We start from the raw sequence: 18,148 nt of genomic DNA, 5'->3' as shown, positions 1-18,148 counted from the left end.
CGAAAAGTCTTTTAAATATTAATGGATACCCTAATAATATTTAAATAACTGGTAACCTAAATTTAGCCTGGTAAGTTAACTTTTTTTGAAAACTAAATTTTTTGCACGTAACCCAAAACGGTTAGTCGACGAGTGTACATTTTGCTGCGAAATTCAAATTTTAAAATATTTAGTCGACTAGAATGATTCGCTACTCAACGCCGTTAATGCAAGTTCTTAAACTTTTTTGTCTTGTTTGTTCTCGGTGATAACAAACATATTTTTTTTCCGGTCTGCAATATTTGTTTTTTAAACAAAATATGTTAAGTTCTAAAAGATATGTTAAGTTTAAAAAATATCTATATATATTGTTTAAAATTCAACATATCTTTTGCGATGGAGTAAGAAAATATGTATACATATTTTCTACAAAAAAAAATATGTATATATATATATATATTCAAATAAAATATATATATTAATCTATGGTAATTTAAAGACCGGAATTTTAGTTAAATGGTTTTATGGCATTATAAAACAGGGGTGGTTCACATCACAGTAATGTTTAATTTTGAGCTAAGACTTTTAAATAAACCTTAAAAGGTTTAACTTTAAAAGTCTAACTAGTCGTATGTCAATATGTGTGTTCTTCACACTCATATTAATAAAAACTTTCATATAAAATGGAAAAAACAGATTTTAAACTTGAAATAACTAATTTTTTTCGACCTTTAATATGTTTGCAGACATATGACTGGTTAGAAATTAAACACATAACATAAAACTCGTTTGAAAAAGTTGTTTTCTCAACTTAATGTTTTATCTCCGTTGAGAGCAGCACCATTTTATACCAAAATATGGCTCATCAACTATAAAGCAAAATTTTATATCTAAACTTGGGTAATTTAAAAAAAATTTAACTTTGTTTGATTTTAGACAAACTAAAGCGCTAGGAAAAAAAAATAAAATTAAAAAAAATAAATTATTTGGGCTAAAAAAATGTAGTAAAACCTTTTTGTAACATAACCTTTTTATAAAAACGCAAAACTCGTGTATTTTCCAGTACATGCATTAACGGCATTTATTTCACTACTTCCCCCCCCCCCCCCCATCCCTTGTATTTTTCCTAGAATTGCCCCTGCTAGCAGCAAGCAAATAAACACTGCTTATGATACAATTTAAGCATTCTAGAAATAAAAACTAATTTTAAGATAAGAGGCATAAAAACCTTTCCACTAATTCATAACCAAATATTTTGGTATACAACCAAACATGGTATAGTAATGCAGTGGGATGCATGCTTAAACTTATAATACCATTAATAAAAAAGGTTAGTTAACTGTTAGAAAAATAAAAAATATTATTTGCAAATTTAAAACTTAAAAGAAAAGTACAACTTTAAAAGGTTTTAAAATCAACGTGTTGTTTCAGAAAATAATATATAGTATGTCGTAAAAATTTTTAGCTTTTTCGGTAAATGAAATAGTTACATTTTTATTAAAGACTAAGCTGTAATGACTATTTCTTGAAATTCTTCCTGAAAAATAAAAGTATTTATATTTGGTTTTGAATTTTTAACTTCAACTTATAGAAGGGTATCATTTATCTGTCGCTAGCTTTTTAAAGCTTAGCTGTAGCTTAACTTTTTAAACTATATTTAAATAATTTTAAATAAAATGATTTTAAAACCAAATAGAATGAAGAATAACGTTTGCTTTCGTTTGACTTTTTATAAACTGTTTATCAGTAATCTTTTCTTTGCGTTTGACGTTGAAGTGACGAATTACCTTGCGATATACATAGTTTCTTGCAAAACAAACACATATATTTTCTTTACTTGGCCCAGTGGGCGCGGTACGTTTTTAAAACGTTTTTTGGATGTTTTTCTTAGATTTAAACCTAGTAAACACGTCCAAAGAACGTTTAAAAAATGAACTGAGCTCACTGAGTTAGGTAACCTAATATTTGAACTACTATTAGGATTTGTTTTCAACAAAATTTGTTTCTAAAATACTTTTAAATGACTTTTTCTGACGCAGACTTTAATAACTGGAATAAATTCGATGCTGTTTTAGCTGCTATTTAATGCTATTTAATTGCCATTAAATGGCAATTAAATAGCAGCTAAAACAGCATCGAATTTATTCCAGTTATTAAAGTCTGCGTCAGAAAAAGTCATTTAAAAATATTTTAGATACACTCTCAGTCCAATCACCCCATAAAGTTCAAGTTATTTTACAAAACCTATAGGTGATGGCCGCGTTTTCTGACTAGTTTAATACTATGACTACGCTTAATCTTCGAACATTCATATCTTACCCAGTGGGCACGCGTCGTCCGGAGGACATCCGCTGGACGTCTTATGGACGTTAAGATATCTGTAACCCCTTATGGGTACGCATAAATGAACTTTTTTTTTTTTTTTCAGAATTATACAAACGTCTATATCGTTAGTTTATATTGTAAAAAAAAACAAAAAAAACAACTAGCAATCAATATTTTGTTGAGCTAGTTTGACCGAACTTTCAATACCATCTCATAAGTTTGGTCACTACATACATTTCAAATCAAAACATCGCAATATTACAAGTTTAACTTCAAATTAACATATCAAAATATCACAAATTTAATGTCCAAATTACACATTGCAAAAACATATCACAATGTTACAAATTTAACCTATTTAACCAATGTTACAAATTAAACGTAGTTTGATTATTTGTTATAATCTTTATTTTATAAATAAAATTATGAAACAAATTGCTTAATTTAAATTTAAAAATATCCTTTGAATTAAGAACTTTGAAAAAAAAAATTATTAAAAATGAAAAATTTAAAATACTTTTCTTAAACATACTTTTCATAAACATATATTTCAGAGTTTATTTATTTTAGGTTTTAATATTTATGCACGATTTTGAAATTTTTATGGCGGAGAAGTACATCACGGGCGATTAAAACGATTATTTATTTAAGCCGTTTTTTAATTGAAATATTTTCCTTGAAGATAATTTCAGCGCCGTTCAATTAAATTTTTTTTTTTTTGTAACTGGTTTACATACTTTTTCACAACTAGCGCATCACGTTTGCTATTTGCGATTTTCACAACCAATGTTTCATACTTCTGCTAATTGTCGTTTTTGTCGCGACGTTTTTATTATTGACTCGTTGCACATCTTTTTAAAAATATTTAAGTTATCGTTAAAAAAATTTTTTTAAAGTAACTTATATGAAATAATTTTGATCAAAAAAGTCAATCAAAATTATTTCATTAAAATTACCCGGTAATATATTTATATTTATAAATATACTTCTATAATATATGAACTATTTTAAAGAAAAACACGATTTAACCTTGACATGTTTCGTAGTTAACATAGTATATTTTCAAAAGATAAAATTACAAATTTAAAACTCTGGAGACATTACAGAGAACTCTTGAAGACTCTTGAAGACATTACAGAGAAATATTGACAGACAAATAGAACCAATAAAAATTATAATACAAATTATAATACCGTAAATAGCAAAAAAATAAAAATAAAACATATGTAAATTTAAAAAAAAAAAAAAAAAATTTGATAGACAAATTTATATTATAATGAACAGTTTGATTATTTATTATTTAGCGAACTTTCTCATTTAGCGAACAATTATGTATATAAAAACACACCACCTGAAAGTTGTCTAAGGAAACACAAAATATTGAAGAGGCTAAAGAAAAATGAAAGCATTATAATCACAAAACCAGACAAAAAGAATGGTATAATCATTTTTAATAAGGTTGACTATATTATTTCTTTAACTTATATTATAAGTGATAAAACTAAATTTAAGGAGTTAAAAGACCAACTATTAAAAGAGAACAATCTTTACAAGGGTTTCTTAGGAAACTTAAAAAACATAATTGATTTGAAAATTATGTTTACAATAACATTTATCCTGTTGGTTCACAAACAGCACGAATTTATGCTTTTCCTAAGATGCACAATCTCAGTAAAGATTCTTCTCTATCAACTTTTAGACCAATTATTTCAACAATCGGGACATATAATTATAAACTTGCTAAATTTTTTCCCGCTTTTATTTCTTGTTTATATAAACGATTTAAATAAATTCTCTAACATCTTAAGCTCCATTTTTTTGCTGATGATACGAACTTGTTTTATTCCAGTAAAGATATAAGTTTATTGTTTCAAACTGTAAATAAGGAACTTGAAAAATTAACCCAGTGGTTTAAGTCAAACAAACTGTCTTTAAACATCAATAAAACTAAATACACTTTGTCTTCATAAAAAAGCTTATATTCCCCTAAAACTATCGGATCTGTTTATTGATAATAAATTAATAAAAAGAGAACAATCAATAAAGTTTTTAGGCGTGTTATTAGATGAAAATGTAACCTGGAAAGACTATATAGGACTAATTGAAAATAAAATATCAAAAAATTTGGGTATTTTGTACAAAGCCAAACAGTTTTTAAATCTATCTTATTTGAAAAACCTATACTTTTCTTTAATTCACTGCTACTTAAATTACGCAAACATTGCTTGGTGCAGCACTAACTCAACGAAAGTAAAAAAATTGCTGAGTAAACAAAAACATGCTATAAAGATAATCTCAAACGAAGATTGTTTCACTCACACTCGAACAATATTTAATGAACTCAATATTCTAAATGTATATAAATTAAACCTCTATCATGTTCTTATCTTCATCTTCAAACTTGATAAAAAAATATCCCCAATTTTATTTAATTCAATTTTTTTTTAAATAAGACACATATACCCTACCAGATTTTCAAAAAACAATTATATTCAATCCAAAATATATTATTCAATAACTAAATTCTCAATTGCAAACCGAGGTCCTAAACTGTGGAATACTATATTAAATAACAAGCTGAAAACAAATTATTCTCTAAACCAATTCAAAACAAAACTTAAGCAATTGCTGATGGCAATTGAAAATGAATTAAATTTCTTCTAAAATTTTTAATTTTTCACTATATTTTACTATATTTATATATATTTTTTACTATATTATTTACGAACAATACTAACAATTAATTAACTTGTAATTATATGTAGTTGCAGTTTTTCAAACTTTAGATTGTAATTTGAAATTATTGTAATTTTTTTATCTTTTGTTGTGATTATTAATCTTATAGTTCCACGTATAATTGCTTGTTAACTCATTTATTAAAACAACGTCAAAATAATAAATTGAGATTAACTCAAATATAATTATTTGTAAATTGAACCAGCTAAAATTATATTTTTTAGTTTATAATTTCTTACTTTACTAACCAATTCTTAAATTTAACTCATTAAATTACTAAATATTTTGAAAGTTTAAAAGCTAAATATTGTAAAACATTTTATATTTTATTTATTTTTTGCATTTTCTTTGAAAATATTATTTTATAATGATGCATTTTTCGGGGCTTAATGATAAGACTAATTTTGTCTTCTTCTAGCCCCATTCATGTAAATTTTTCTTTTATTAATTACGATTGTAAATTTTTTTTTCACTAACTGGCAAATATATAACATAAACATTAAATATCTTTCTGATTTATTGTCTCCTTATATACCTAAATTTTATTCCACCTGTGACTCTTTTCCTTGTGTTGAGGAATTAAAACAAGTTGATATAACTAACAAATATATAGTTTTCTATGATGTTGAAATTTACTAATATTCCACTTAATGAAACTATAAATATAGCTTATACTTTTAAAGATGAAACGTGCTTAAAATATTTTTCTAAAGCTCAGTTCAGAAAATTACTTCAAATCTCAACATCCGGTTCTCATTTCTTATTTAACGGAAAATATTATGATCAATTAGATGGCGTTGCCATGGGTTCTCCTGTAGTGCCAATTTTAGCTAATATTTTTATTGGGTTTCACGAACAAAAATGGGTTAGTAATTGCTTTTCCTCCATACCGATTTTCTATAAACGTTATGTGGATGATATTATCGCTATTTTTAATTCAGAGTTTGAAGCTCAGGAATTTTTTACGCATCTTAATAAACAACATAAAAACTCAATATTTACAATGGAAAAAGAACAAGATAATCAAATTGCATTTTAAGATGTTCTTATCAATAAGTCTGTTTCGCTTTCCACGTCAGTTTATCACAAAAAAACATATACTGGTCTTTTACAAAAATTTTCCAGTTTTGTTCCCTATTGTTATAAAATTAGTCTTGTACGTTTTTAAATTGATAAAACGTATAAAATCAACAACACATGGCTAGGACTTGATAAGGACATATTTAATCTAATGTTTTAAAAAAAAACCAATATCCACCTAAAATAATTGACACTGAAATTAAATTATTTGTTGATAAAAAGTTAAATCTATCTGTGATAACCATTGATATTGATAACCATAATATAAGATATTATAAGCTTCCATTTAAAGGATTTTACTCAAATTTTACTAAATCTAAAGTTAATAAAATTATTAAATAATATTGTAAAGATTAAATAATTAATTAAAAAAAAAAAAATTAATTTAATTGTCGCCACTAACAAATTACAAAACAGTTTATGTGTAAAAATTCCACTTTCTTAGCTGCTCAAATCCAATGTTGCTTACAAATTTTTTTGTGCTGGATGTAATGGCAGTCATATTGGAGAAACCTCCACACACTTAACAACACGGGTTCATGAGTATCTTGCAAGTGACACACAGTATAATGTTTATAAGCATTTAATTTCATCTGTTAATTGTAAAAATCTAAGTAACTATACTTGTTTTAAAATTTTGGATCTGCTTCTAACAAAAACAAATTGAAAATTAAAGAAGCACTCCATGTTAAATGGGAAAACCCATTTTTAAATAAACAAACTGTTCATTATAATATAAATTTGTCTATCTAGTTTTTTCGTTGTTGTTGTTTTTTATTTACTTATATTTTATTTTTATTTTTTTGCTATTTACGGTATTATAATTTGTATTATAATTTTTATTGGTTTATTGGTTTATATTTTGTAATTTGTTAGTGGTGACAATTAAATTCTATTTGTCAGTTAATATTTCTCAGTAATGTCTTCAAATTTTGATTTTATATTTATATCCAGACTTTTAAATTTGTAATTTTATCTTTTGAAAGTGTGATATGTTAACTACGAAACATGTCAAGATTAAGAAATATCGTGTTTTTCTTTAAAATATGCTCACAATTATTGCTATTGCGTTGCTCAAGAAATATAAATATATTTCATTAAAAAGAAACATTTTAATGAACTTTTATTTAGAAACCAAAAATGTTTTGAAAAAGCTTTATCAAAGTTACCACAAAAATTTTTTTTTTAAATTCATCGTGTGTGTTCTTTCCATAAAAAAACATTTATTACACTTTTCGGCAGCTGTTTTTTTGAGTGTATCAAGGATATAGATCAAGCAATAAAATGTTGAAAAATCAGCATGAAAAAACATGGTGAAACATAACAAAAGGTCTTTTGAACATGAAGATTGATGAGTAGTATTATGACGAGATAAGAAAGAACACAAATTCAAAAGTCATGTTCTTTTAAAAAATAGATATTTTGCTCAATACACGACTTTGCAAACTCTGAGTTTGCCAAACAACTTCACGGAAAATATTTTTAAAGCAAACGAATAAAAAAATGTTAAAAATATCAGGGGGCCAAATATACTTTAAAATGCGATAATCGGTCTAACAGTACTTGATTTTTAACCTCCTGAAATTATTTGTATGGCGTATAACAACAATGTGTTTTTCTCTAAATGTTAAAACTATATTTTTAACTTCATTAAAAATAATTATATATATATGAAACATAATAATTCTTTATATAAAGTACTAATATATATTTATAAATAATAAACATGTAGGGTAGATTAGGGTAATTTGAGCACCTTGGTAATATGAGCATACTTGAAGTTTTCTATCTTGAATATTGGAGTTGAATATTGTTGTTCACGTCGTTCTTTTTGTATCTTTTTATGAAAAATTATATAGTTAAACATATGTTGAATTATCAAGTGAATCTATATGATTTGAACATTTTATGCTCATGGAATTAAAACATACTATTTCTTAAGGGGTAAACAGTTTCTATCTGTTGACCAGCCTCGCACCCCTTCTTCATCTATTAGGCTGGCGCAGATGTATTTTTAATACATTGTTTCCAGTTTAGGATTTTGAATGCTGGATCTTCTTGACTTAATGCATGGGTTTTGCTTGTGTCTCTGTTTTTATAACTAGGCAACTCATTCTATTATCTCCTAATGAGGGTACAGCTCTAAAACTCAGTTTTATAGTTCTTGGACGATACAATGAACAGGCATCTGAATCGGCTCATTCAAAAATAAAGCCAATAATCGAACAATTCAACGTTTCACAAACAAGCTCAAAGCACTCTCTTAGAAGCAGAAGAGTTGCTGAATCGTTCAGCAGTACTAATTTATAGATTAAAAAATTCAGATATTTTGATATATGTTTATAAATTTAAAACATTGGATACAAATATTTTTTTTAATTGTTAGCTAACAGTATAAAAAAATCTTAGTTTTTTCTAACATTTGCATTTTGTAACATGAATAGTTAATCAGGTATATGAGTTAATATGAATAATAAGAACTGTCTTTTTAAAAGAATTTGACATTTTTTCTCTTCAAAAAAAAATTCCACTCCATTTCAAGACCAATACAACTTTTTTAATGTTTGAGATAACTAACTTCGAGATAAATTTTAGATAACTAAAAATTAACATCTTAAGATGATCAAAATTTAATTGCCTGCAATACTGGATTAACTTTAACAACATTAGAAAGTGTTAATATTGACTTTTTATAAGGAAAACCTTAACTGTACAACTCTCACCCCCTCCCCTTTTTTAAAATAATATACAAAAGTTTGAAATCGTTTTTTTCAAAAACGGCTACCTTTTAATTTTTAAGCTTCTAGATTCAGTATCCTGAAGAGTCACTGATAAAAGTTCCATAAAAATATTTGGGGAACTCTGACCTAAAACTTAAAACCTATTTTTGTCATGTGTGATATATTTATATATATATATATATATATATATATATATATATATATATATATATATATATATATATATATATATATATATATATATATATATATATATATATATATATATATATATATATATATATATTAGTTATTATTGTTATCAGCATTTATTGCTTTCTCTTAGATGCTAAGAGATATTAAAATAAAAATTCAAAGAGCTGAATAGTGTTTTGAAAATTTGAAAAAAGCTGTTGATGATGTATTAAGACATGGAAGAAGTCAAAAGAATGCGTCAAAATTACTTGGCATACCAAGACAGACATTGAGACGTTATATAAATAAAGATAAAAATGGTGCTGATTTAAACAAAGTTTTTGGTAGACCTAAACACTAAGCAAAGTTCAAGAAACTGAATTAGTTAGCATTATTATTGAAATGGAAAAAAGATTATTTGGGTTAACAAAGATAGACATAAGGCGTCCAGCATTTCGTTTTTGTGAAGTTAATTGCATCCCACATAAATTTAACAAAATAAGTGCAATGTGCAGGAGAAGATTGGATACGTTCATTTTTAAACTCAAACTCAAATTTATCTTTAAGAAAACCAGAACCAACTTCCATGGCACGTGCATCCGGATTTAACAAGGAGAAAAATGATTGTTTTTTTGATGCCTTAGAGTCAATTATATTAATTCAGTATGGAAAAATTGTAATCCCACCAAGTCGCATCTTTAATGCTGATGAAAGTGGCTTTTCAGTTTGTCATACTCCTGATAAAATTGTTGCTCTGAAAAGAAAGAGATCAGTAGGAGCAATAACAAGTTTAGAAAAAGGCAAAACCATTACAGTGTTATGCTGTGTGAGTGCTGTTGGAGCATATGTGCCTTCTATGATTATTTTTCCTCGTGTACGTATGAAGCCATCTTTTATGGATCAAGCACCCCAAGGAGCACTTGGTGTTGCAACAAAAAATGGTTAGATAAATGAAGAACTGTTTGATATCTGGTTTGACCACCTCTTACAATTTACTCAACCATCAAACTGCAATACACCAACTTTACTTATATTAGGCGGTCATTGCTGTCATGTAAAGAACATAAAAGTGATATTAAAAGCTCGCAGAAGCAATGTGATTATATTAAGCCTTCCAAGTCATTGTACCCATAAAATACAGCCACTAGAAAGTTTCTTTTTTTAAATCCTTAAGCTCACGATACAATTCAGTTGTGCAGTCATGGCATCGCCAACACCCTGGTAAACCAGTAACAGAAGCTGAATTTGGAAATCTGTTCAGCACTGCTTATGGTGACGCTGCTTCAGTGAGTAAAGCTGAGAGCAGATTTCGTAAATCAGGAATTCATCCTTTTAATTGCCTCATTTTCACAGATGAAGATTTCATAGCAGCTGCAGTGACAAATCAAGAACAGAACACCTCTAACATCACACTTAGTGATTCATAGGAAAAAGTAACAATCGACCAGACCAATCCAACCAGAACACATTCTAGTTCAAAACAATGCATTAGTTCTGTCACTAAAACATTTGCCCAACTGCTTGATGAGTCAGTATCTCTTAATAAAACATCAAGAAAACGATGATCTGTTCAACATGCTTTTATAGTTACCAGTTCACCATAGAGATGCCATGACTTCATGTCCTGCTGCCTTGTAGGATACGCCTTTTTAGGCAAAGGCTAGGAGATGCCAACTCCGATATAAAACACCCCCTGCCTTGGGGCTCTTGGTTGAGTAAAGGCTAGAGATGGTGTCTCGATAAAAATACTCATCTTGGGCAGATGTTAAATGCACCCAGCTACTGTCTTGTAGAAGGCCTCCTAGGCAAAGACTTAAGGGGTAAACAGATTCTATCTGTTGACCAGCCTTGCACCCCTTCTTCATCTTTTAGGCTGGCGCAGATGTATTTTTAATACATTGTTTCCAGTTTAGGATGTTGAATGCTGGATCTTCTTGACTCAATGCATGGGTTTGCTTGTGTCACTGTTTTTACGACTAGGCAACTCATTCTATTATCTCCTTATGAGGGTACAGCTCTAAAACTCAGTTTTATGGTTCTGAGGTCGGCTGGTAGTCAGGTTTCCCGAACTCTGTGGTAGCTCTCAGAGAGGCTGATTCCATCAACAGCTGAAAAATATCAAAGTATTAACAGGGCCATGTTGCGCATGGATGGTGTCCCTGTTTGTACTTTTGGTGTGTATTGCGGAGGCCACATTTGGAGCCCTTTGTTACGGCTTAGGGTTTATTAGTAGTAATGAGGCAATTGCTTGGGCTATTAAACGGTGTTCTGAGTACTATCTATGCTTTGAGTCAAGTTCTTCAATCTAATTTAAAAATGAATAAAGTACCAAAAACTATAAAACACAAAAAACCATCATCATCACCAAGTTCTCTAAACCTATCATTCACTAATATTCGTGGTCTTCGAAGTAACTTTTCTTCTGTTGAGTCTTATCTCTTGCAAAGTTCACCAGACCTACTTGCTCTTTGTGAGACTAATTTGAGTTCAGCTGTCTCATCTTGTGATCTTAGCGTTGATGGTTATCTTCCTCTGATTCGTAAAGACTCCAATAGTCACATGCTTGGCCTGGGCATTTACATTCGTAAGAATTCACCTGTTTGTCGTGAAACTAGGTTTGAATCCACAGACTATTCTTTCATGTGCTTTCGTTTAGCACCACTTTACTCTATTGCCTTTCTCTTTGTTCTATATCGCTCTCCTTCATCTCAAGACTGCACTCTCTTTGATGTTATTTCTGATCATATTGACCAAGCCCTCTCTCTTTATCCATCAGCTAATATAGTTGTTGTCGGTGACTTTAATGCTCACCACTCTGAATGGCTTGGCTCTAGTGTCAGTGACTCTGCAGGCATTAAAGCCCACAACTTTTGCCTTTCTCAATCCCTAACTCAAATAGTCAACTTTCCAACTCGCTTTCCTGACAACCCTAATCATTTACCTTCTCTACTTGACTTATGTCTTGTTTCTGATCCTAGTCAGTGCTCAGTTTCTCCACATTCACCCTTAGGAGCTTCTGATCACAGTTTGATCTCTTTAAAACTAATATCTCATTCTTCTTCATCACCTGAATCCCCCTATTATCGAACCTCTTACAACTACAGTAAAGCTGACTGGGATTCTTTCCGTGATTTTCTTCGTGATGGCCCTTGGGTAGAAATCTTTCTACTTCCTGTCGACAAATGTGCTTCTTACATAACTTCGTGGATTCAGGCTGGCATGGAATCTTTTATTCCCTCTCGACGATTCCAGGTCAAGCCTCACTCTCCTCCATGGTTTTCCTCACACTGTGCTGCTGCGATTGCCAATCGAAACCGTTACTTCCATATTTATCAGCAAAACAATTCTCCAGAAAACAGACGTCTGTTTATTACTGCTAGAAACAACTGTAAAAAGGTTTTGTCTAACACCAAAACCCGCTATTCTCAGGTCATGAAATCTCGTATCTCATCTCAAAAATTAGGCTCTCGTGACTTCTGGAGAATCTTTAATAATATCAATAATAAGGGCAAATCTATAATTCCACCTCTCTTGTATGGTTCAGACTTTGTCACCTCACCTAAACAGGTTGATCCATTGCTTGACATTCATATCACTCCAGCATCTGTATCTAAAGTGATCTCCTGCCTAGACTCTTCTACAGCTTGTGGCCCAGACAACATACCTGTTATTGTCTTGCAGAAGTGTTCTCCGGAGCTGTCGTCTATACTCTCAAAACTATTCAACAAGTGCTTATCAGAGTCTTGTTTTCCAGCCTGCTGGAAAGCCGCATCTATTATCCCTATCTTCAAAAATTCTGGGGAGCGATCTGATTCGTCTAACTACCGTCCCATAAGTCTTCTTCCTATCATAAGCAAGGTTTTTGAATCTTTAATTAACAAACACTTAATTTCTCATCTTGAATCTAATAACTTACTTTCTGACCATCAATATGGATTTCGATCTTCTCGTTCTACAGCTGATTTGCTAACAGTAATAACTGACAGGTTTTATCGTGCATTAGATGAAAATGGAGAGGTTAAGGCCATCGCTCTTGACATTTCAAAAGCGTTTGATAAAGTTTGGCATGCTGGTCTTCTCCATAATCTTTCTTCTTATGGTGTATCCGGCAACATCTTTAAGATCATTGAATCCTTCCTTTCCAATCGTAGCATAAAAGTTGTCCTCGATGGACAACACTCTTCTTCTTATTCTGTAACTTCAGGGGTTCCTCAAGGTTCTATCCTTGGCCCTATACTCTTTTTAATTTACATTAACGATCTTCCAGATATTCTCACATCTAAGGTGGCATTGTTTGCTGATGATACTACCATCTATTCTTGTCGTGATAAGAAACCAACACCCTCTGATTGCCTGGAGGGGGCATTTGAGCTTGAAAAGGATCTCACTTCTGCTACAGCATGGGGCTCACAGTGGCTGGTGAACTTTAGTTCAGATAAAACTCAATTTTTTTCAGCCAATCGTTATCGCAATAATTTAGATCTTCCTATATTTATGAATGGTGATGTACTCGATGAGTCACCTACTCTTCATCTTCTAGGATTAACTCTTACTTCCAATCTTTCTTGGAAACCATATATCAAATCGGTTGCAAAATTAGCATCTGCTAAGGTTGCATCTCTTTATCGAGCTCGCCACTTTCTTACTCTGGATTCTATTCTCCATCTCTATAAATCTCAAATCCGGCCTTGTATGGAATACTGTTGCCATATATGGGCGGATCTTCTAATGATGTCCTTTCTCTTTTAGACAAGGTGCAAAAACGCATTGTAAACATAGTTGGACCTGCTCTTGCAGCCAACCTCCAACCATTATCACATCGTCGTAATGTTGCTTCTCTTTCTCTTTTCTACAAATACTATAATGGGCACTGCTCTAAAGAGCTAGCATCTCTTGTGCCATCTACTAAAATTCATTCTCGTGTTACTCGTCATTCAATTAAGTGTCATCCTTTTTCTGTGACTGTTCCTAAGTGCTCCAAAAATGCTTATTCGTCTAGTTTTTTTCCTCGAACATCAGTTCTTTGGAATTCGCTTCCTTCATCTTGCTTTCCTGATTCATATAATTTGCAATCTTTTAAATCATCTGTCAATCGTTATCTTGCTCTACAACCTTCATCTTTTCTTTTACAGTAACTTCCAACTTTAATTAGTGGCTGCTTGCAGCCTTGTTGGAAGCGAAGATGTTTAAAAAAAAAAAAAAAAAAAAAAAAGATGTGTACTTGAAAATTCTAAAACGAAAAAGATGTTGAATACAAAAACCTCAGCAAAGATAGAATATGCACACAGAAAAAGGAAAATCAATTTAAATGTTGCCAGTGAGGTTCCAATTAAGATTATTAAACCACAAGATGAAATGCTAGAGAACATTGTAAGTTGTCTATACACTCATTCAATTTATAAATATATACCTTTACTTTTTAAACAGTTATTTCAAAGATAAAGTGCTCATATTACCCAGTGTTCTGGGTAATATGAGCGCTTTTTCTGTCTTTTTAAAACCTCTGTATTTCTAAAAAAATATTTCGCGTGCCAATAAATCAAATTAGATCATGAGTAGTGATCCCTAAATATTGTTTATTCGCTAAAACATTGGTCACAGCATAGTTATTTTGAAAAATATTCCTATTTTCGCTTAAGGTGCTCATAATACCCTAATCTACCCTAACAATATTGTTAACATCTTAGCTTAAACTGTTCTTGTGATTTATTTTTGTAAAGTATGTTATTTGCTTTTAAAGATAAACTAGTTTGTAATATAACAATACAGCATCACAAAAAAGTAAAAAAAACTGTAGAAAATAGTCTAACGAATTATAGATTCTTTTGACCGCTTTTCCAGATTGTTTTGTTAATGTAAAAGAAAGTGCATTTGTACACATGCGAGTATATATGCTGTGTGTGTAGTTTTTAAAGATATTAAAATTAAAAATATTAAAATTATTTTGCTTTTTTGTTTTTGTTTTTAAATATTAGGTACTTTTTAAAATACTATAACTTCGGTTACTATGGATTACGCAACAACGCTCAGTGGAGTATAAGACCAAAAAAGTCAAAACGCAAACACACATATATATAAATATAAATATATACATATAAATATATATATATATATATATATATATATATATATATATATATATATATATATATATATATATATATATATACATATACTACACATATACATATATATCATAAAAGTGTTATATATTTAAATCAGCTCTCATTTTAACATCGATTAAAGCTGCATATATAACATAGATGTAGCTAAAAAATTATATGTGAGTGTGTGTCTGTTTGCGTTTTGAATTTTTTGATCTAATACTTCACTGAGCGTTGTTGCATAATCCATAATAACTGCAGTTTAGTATTTTAAAAAGTACCTCATATTTAAAATAAAAAAATAAAAAAAATTATTAATATTTTTTATTTGGTGACTCTTCGCAAAATTTGAGCTAAATTTAGACTTAAACGTTAAACGTTTTTACGGTATATTGATTTCCGCTTAATTCTAGTTGTAAAGTTTATGAGGTTTTTCAAACCTAAGATTCGATTTCAGAATTAGTTTTTCATTAATCATAACTGAATCAATGTTAGTAAGCAATCGGGATTAAAATTTGACCGGGGCTGGGGCCGCGTTTGATAAAATATAGATGGAGCCCGGGCTGGGGCCGGAGTTTGAGACCAGGGCTGCATAAAGATTTATATATACTAAAATAATGATGATGATCATCATCACTATAATTATTATTATGATCATAATCACCATCTTTATCATCATTATAATCACCATCATCATCACCAGGCTTTTGCCTCTTTTATGCCTAACCCTAACCTTAACCCTGACCCTGGCTGTTTCTCTAATGTAAACAATCTAAAGCATTTTCTTTCCTTAACTAAAGCTCATTCATACAATATGTAAGGCACTCTCTTTTAATTTTCTTTTTTCTATTATTAACCCTAACCCTAACCCTGAAAGCTGCTACCTTTCTCAATGCTGATACTTAAATCACTTTAATCATCTCTAACAAATCATGTTCGATACAATATTTTTTCTAATCTGTCTAAGATTATGCCTCCTTTTCTTGCCTTGTTAGAACCACACTACACATCCATCTGATTATCTTCTTTTTTGGCAAATACTACACACTAAATGTTTGATAGCTTTTATTTCTTCTCTTTTCCACATTTTTCATCATCTTGAAAAGTTGCTTTATTAAACTGTAATAATTTTATTTCTCCGTCTTTTTCACACAAAAAATCTCTCTTAAGAACAAATATCCTTTTATTATTGCAAGAAGCCAATGTAAAAAGGTCCTGTCTGATGTTAAGCTCTGTTATTCTCAGTTTACTAAATTTTATCTCAGATGTTAGGGTCAAGAGACTTTTGGAAAGTCTTCAACAATGGCATTAACTAAAGTAAGTCTAACATTTAATCTCTAATTCATGGGTCTGATATTTTACTTCTCCCTTAAATGGGGCAGAGTTATAAGAAAAATGCTTTTCCTCTAACTTGACTTTCAAATCTACTGGCCATATTTTTCCTATCATACCAGTTAAACAGATTAATCCATTTTTAAACATCCAAATCACTCTGGCTTCAAGTGCTGAAGTTTTAATGAAACTTTTTAACAGTTTGTGCTTCATACAAGATTTCCGTCATAGTCTTAAATAAGTTTACTCTAGAACTCTCTTCAAGTTTTGCTTAACTTTTAAAAAATGCAAAATAATTGGTTCCAATTTTTAAAAGCTCTAGAAAACACTTTGACCTATCCAACTATTCAACAAGTAGTCTTCTCTCTGTTATTAGTTTTTTTTATATATTTTAAAACCTATAAAGGTTTTAAAATTATTAAATTATTTCTTTCTAACTGCAGTAGTAAAGTTATTCTTCAAAACCTATCCTCTTCTTTATTTCAAGTAACTATAATGTCATCACAAGGCTCTGTCTTTGCTACTGTATTGTTTCTTATCTACAATAACAATCTTCATGAAAGTTTTACATTTAAAGTGACTCTATTTGCTTACTACTTAACTTTAAATTCTTGTCTTGACAAAAAACTTCACTTTTTGATTGCTTAGAACAAGCAGCTATTTTTTATTTGGATCTCTTTTGTGTAACAGCTTAAGGCTTACAGTGGCTTTTTTTGTTAAACAACAAAACTCTTTTATTTGCTGCAAAAAAAATAATGCAATATTGTTGGCATTCCAATAATGACGAATAACAATCCTCTTACCTTCAGGCAAAGTCTAAAAGAACATCGTAAATGTAATTAGACCTGCTTCATTTGCTAAACATTTCTTTCTTTTTTCTATAAATACTATCAAGGTCAAGGATCAAACGAGCTATCATCTCTATTAAGATAACCCAAAACTCATTGTTGCTTGACTTCTTATTAAACAAGTTGCATCCTTTTACTGTATCTGTCTTTTCATGCTACAAAACACTTATCAATCCTTGTTGGAAGTAAATTAGAGTTTAAAAACATATACATATCAGGCCCGTAGGCACAACAGTTCTAGTGGAGGGGAGGGGGGGGGGTAATGCTGGATTTAGTGGCCCCGAAATAGTTTTAAGGACTTTTTTTGTTTTTTCTTAAAGACAATTTTTCAGTCAATTTTTTCCAAATTATTTAGTTTGAAAAATTATTCGGGGAGGGGGGACAAATGCCCCTGCTGCCCACCCGGTTGCCACCGGCCTAAATATATGCCAGTATTTAATAAAAAGTAATTGTAAGTGTAAAATTTTTTCCTAGCCCCGTCTATCAACCCTGCTAAATCTTATAATTTTTCCGGGCTGGAGCCGGATTTGCAAAAAGTCTTTTTTTTAGCTGGGGCCGGGGCCCTGGTCACTTCCTAATCAGTGTTTTTTAAAAGGGCGGTTTTGCTCAAGAAGTTTTAAGCAAATCCGCCCTTTTAAGGTGGTAACCCTAGAAATAATTTATGTTTTGAGTTGAAGCTATTTATTGATACTTTGTAGTAAAACTTGATTCTATTTCAAAAAATTAAAAAAAAAATAATTCAAAAAAATCTTTTATCTTGATTATCCAAAAATAAATTAGTTAAACCTCAAACAATGGGGTATATTTGAAAACATAATATCTCACTTTA

Source organism: Hydra vulgaris, chromosome 06, assembly GCF_038396675.1.
Source record: "Hydra vulgaris chromosome 06, alternate assembly HydraT2T_AEP".
In the NCBI taxonomy this organism is placed as follows: domain Eukaryota; kingdom Metazoa; phylum Cnidaria; class Hydrozoa; order Anthoathecata; family Hydridae; genus Hydra; species Hydra vulgaris.
The sequence above is the reverse complement of the archived record's forward strand: the minus strand, read 5'-3'. Positions refer to the sequence as shown.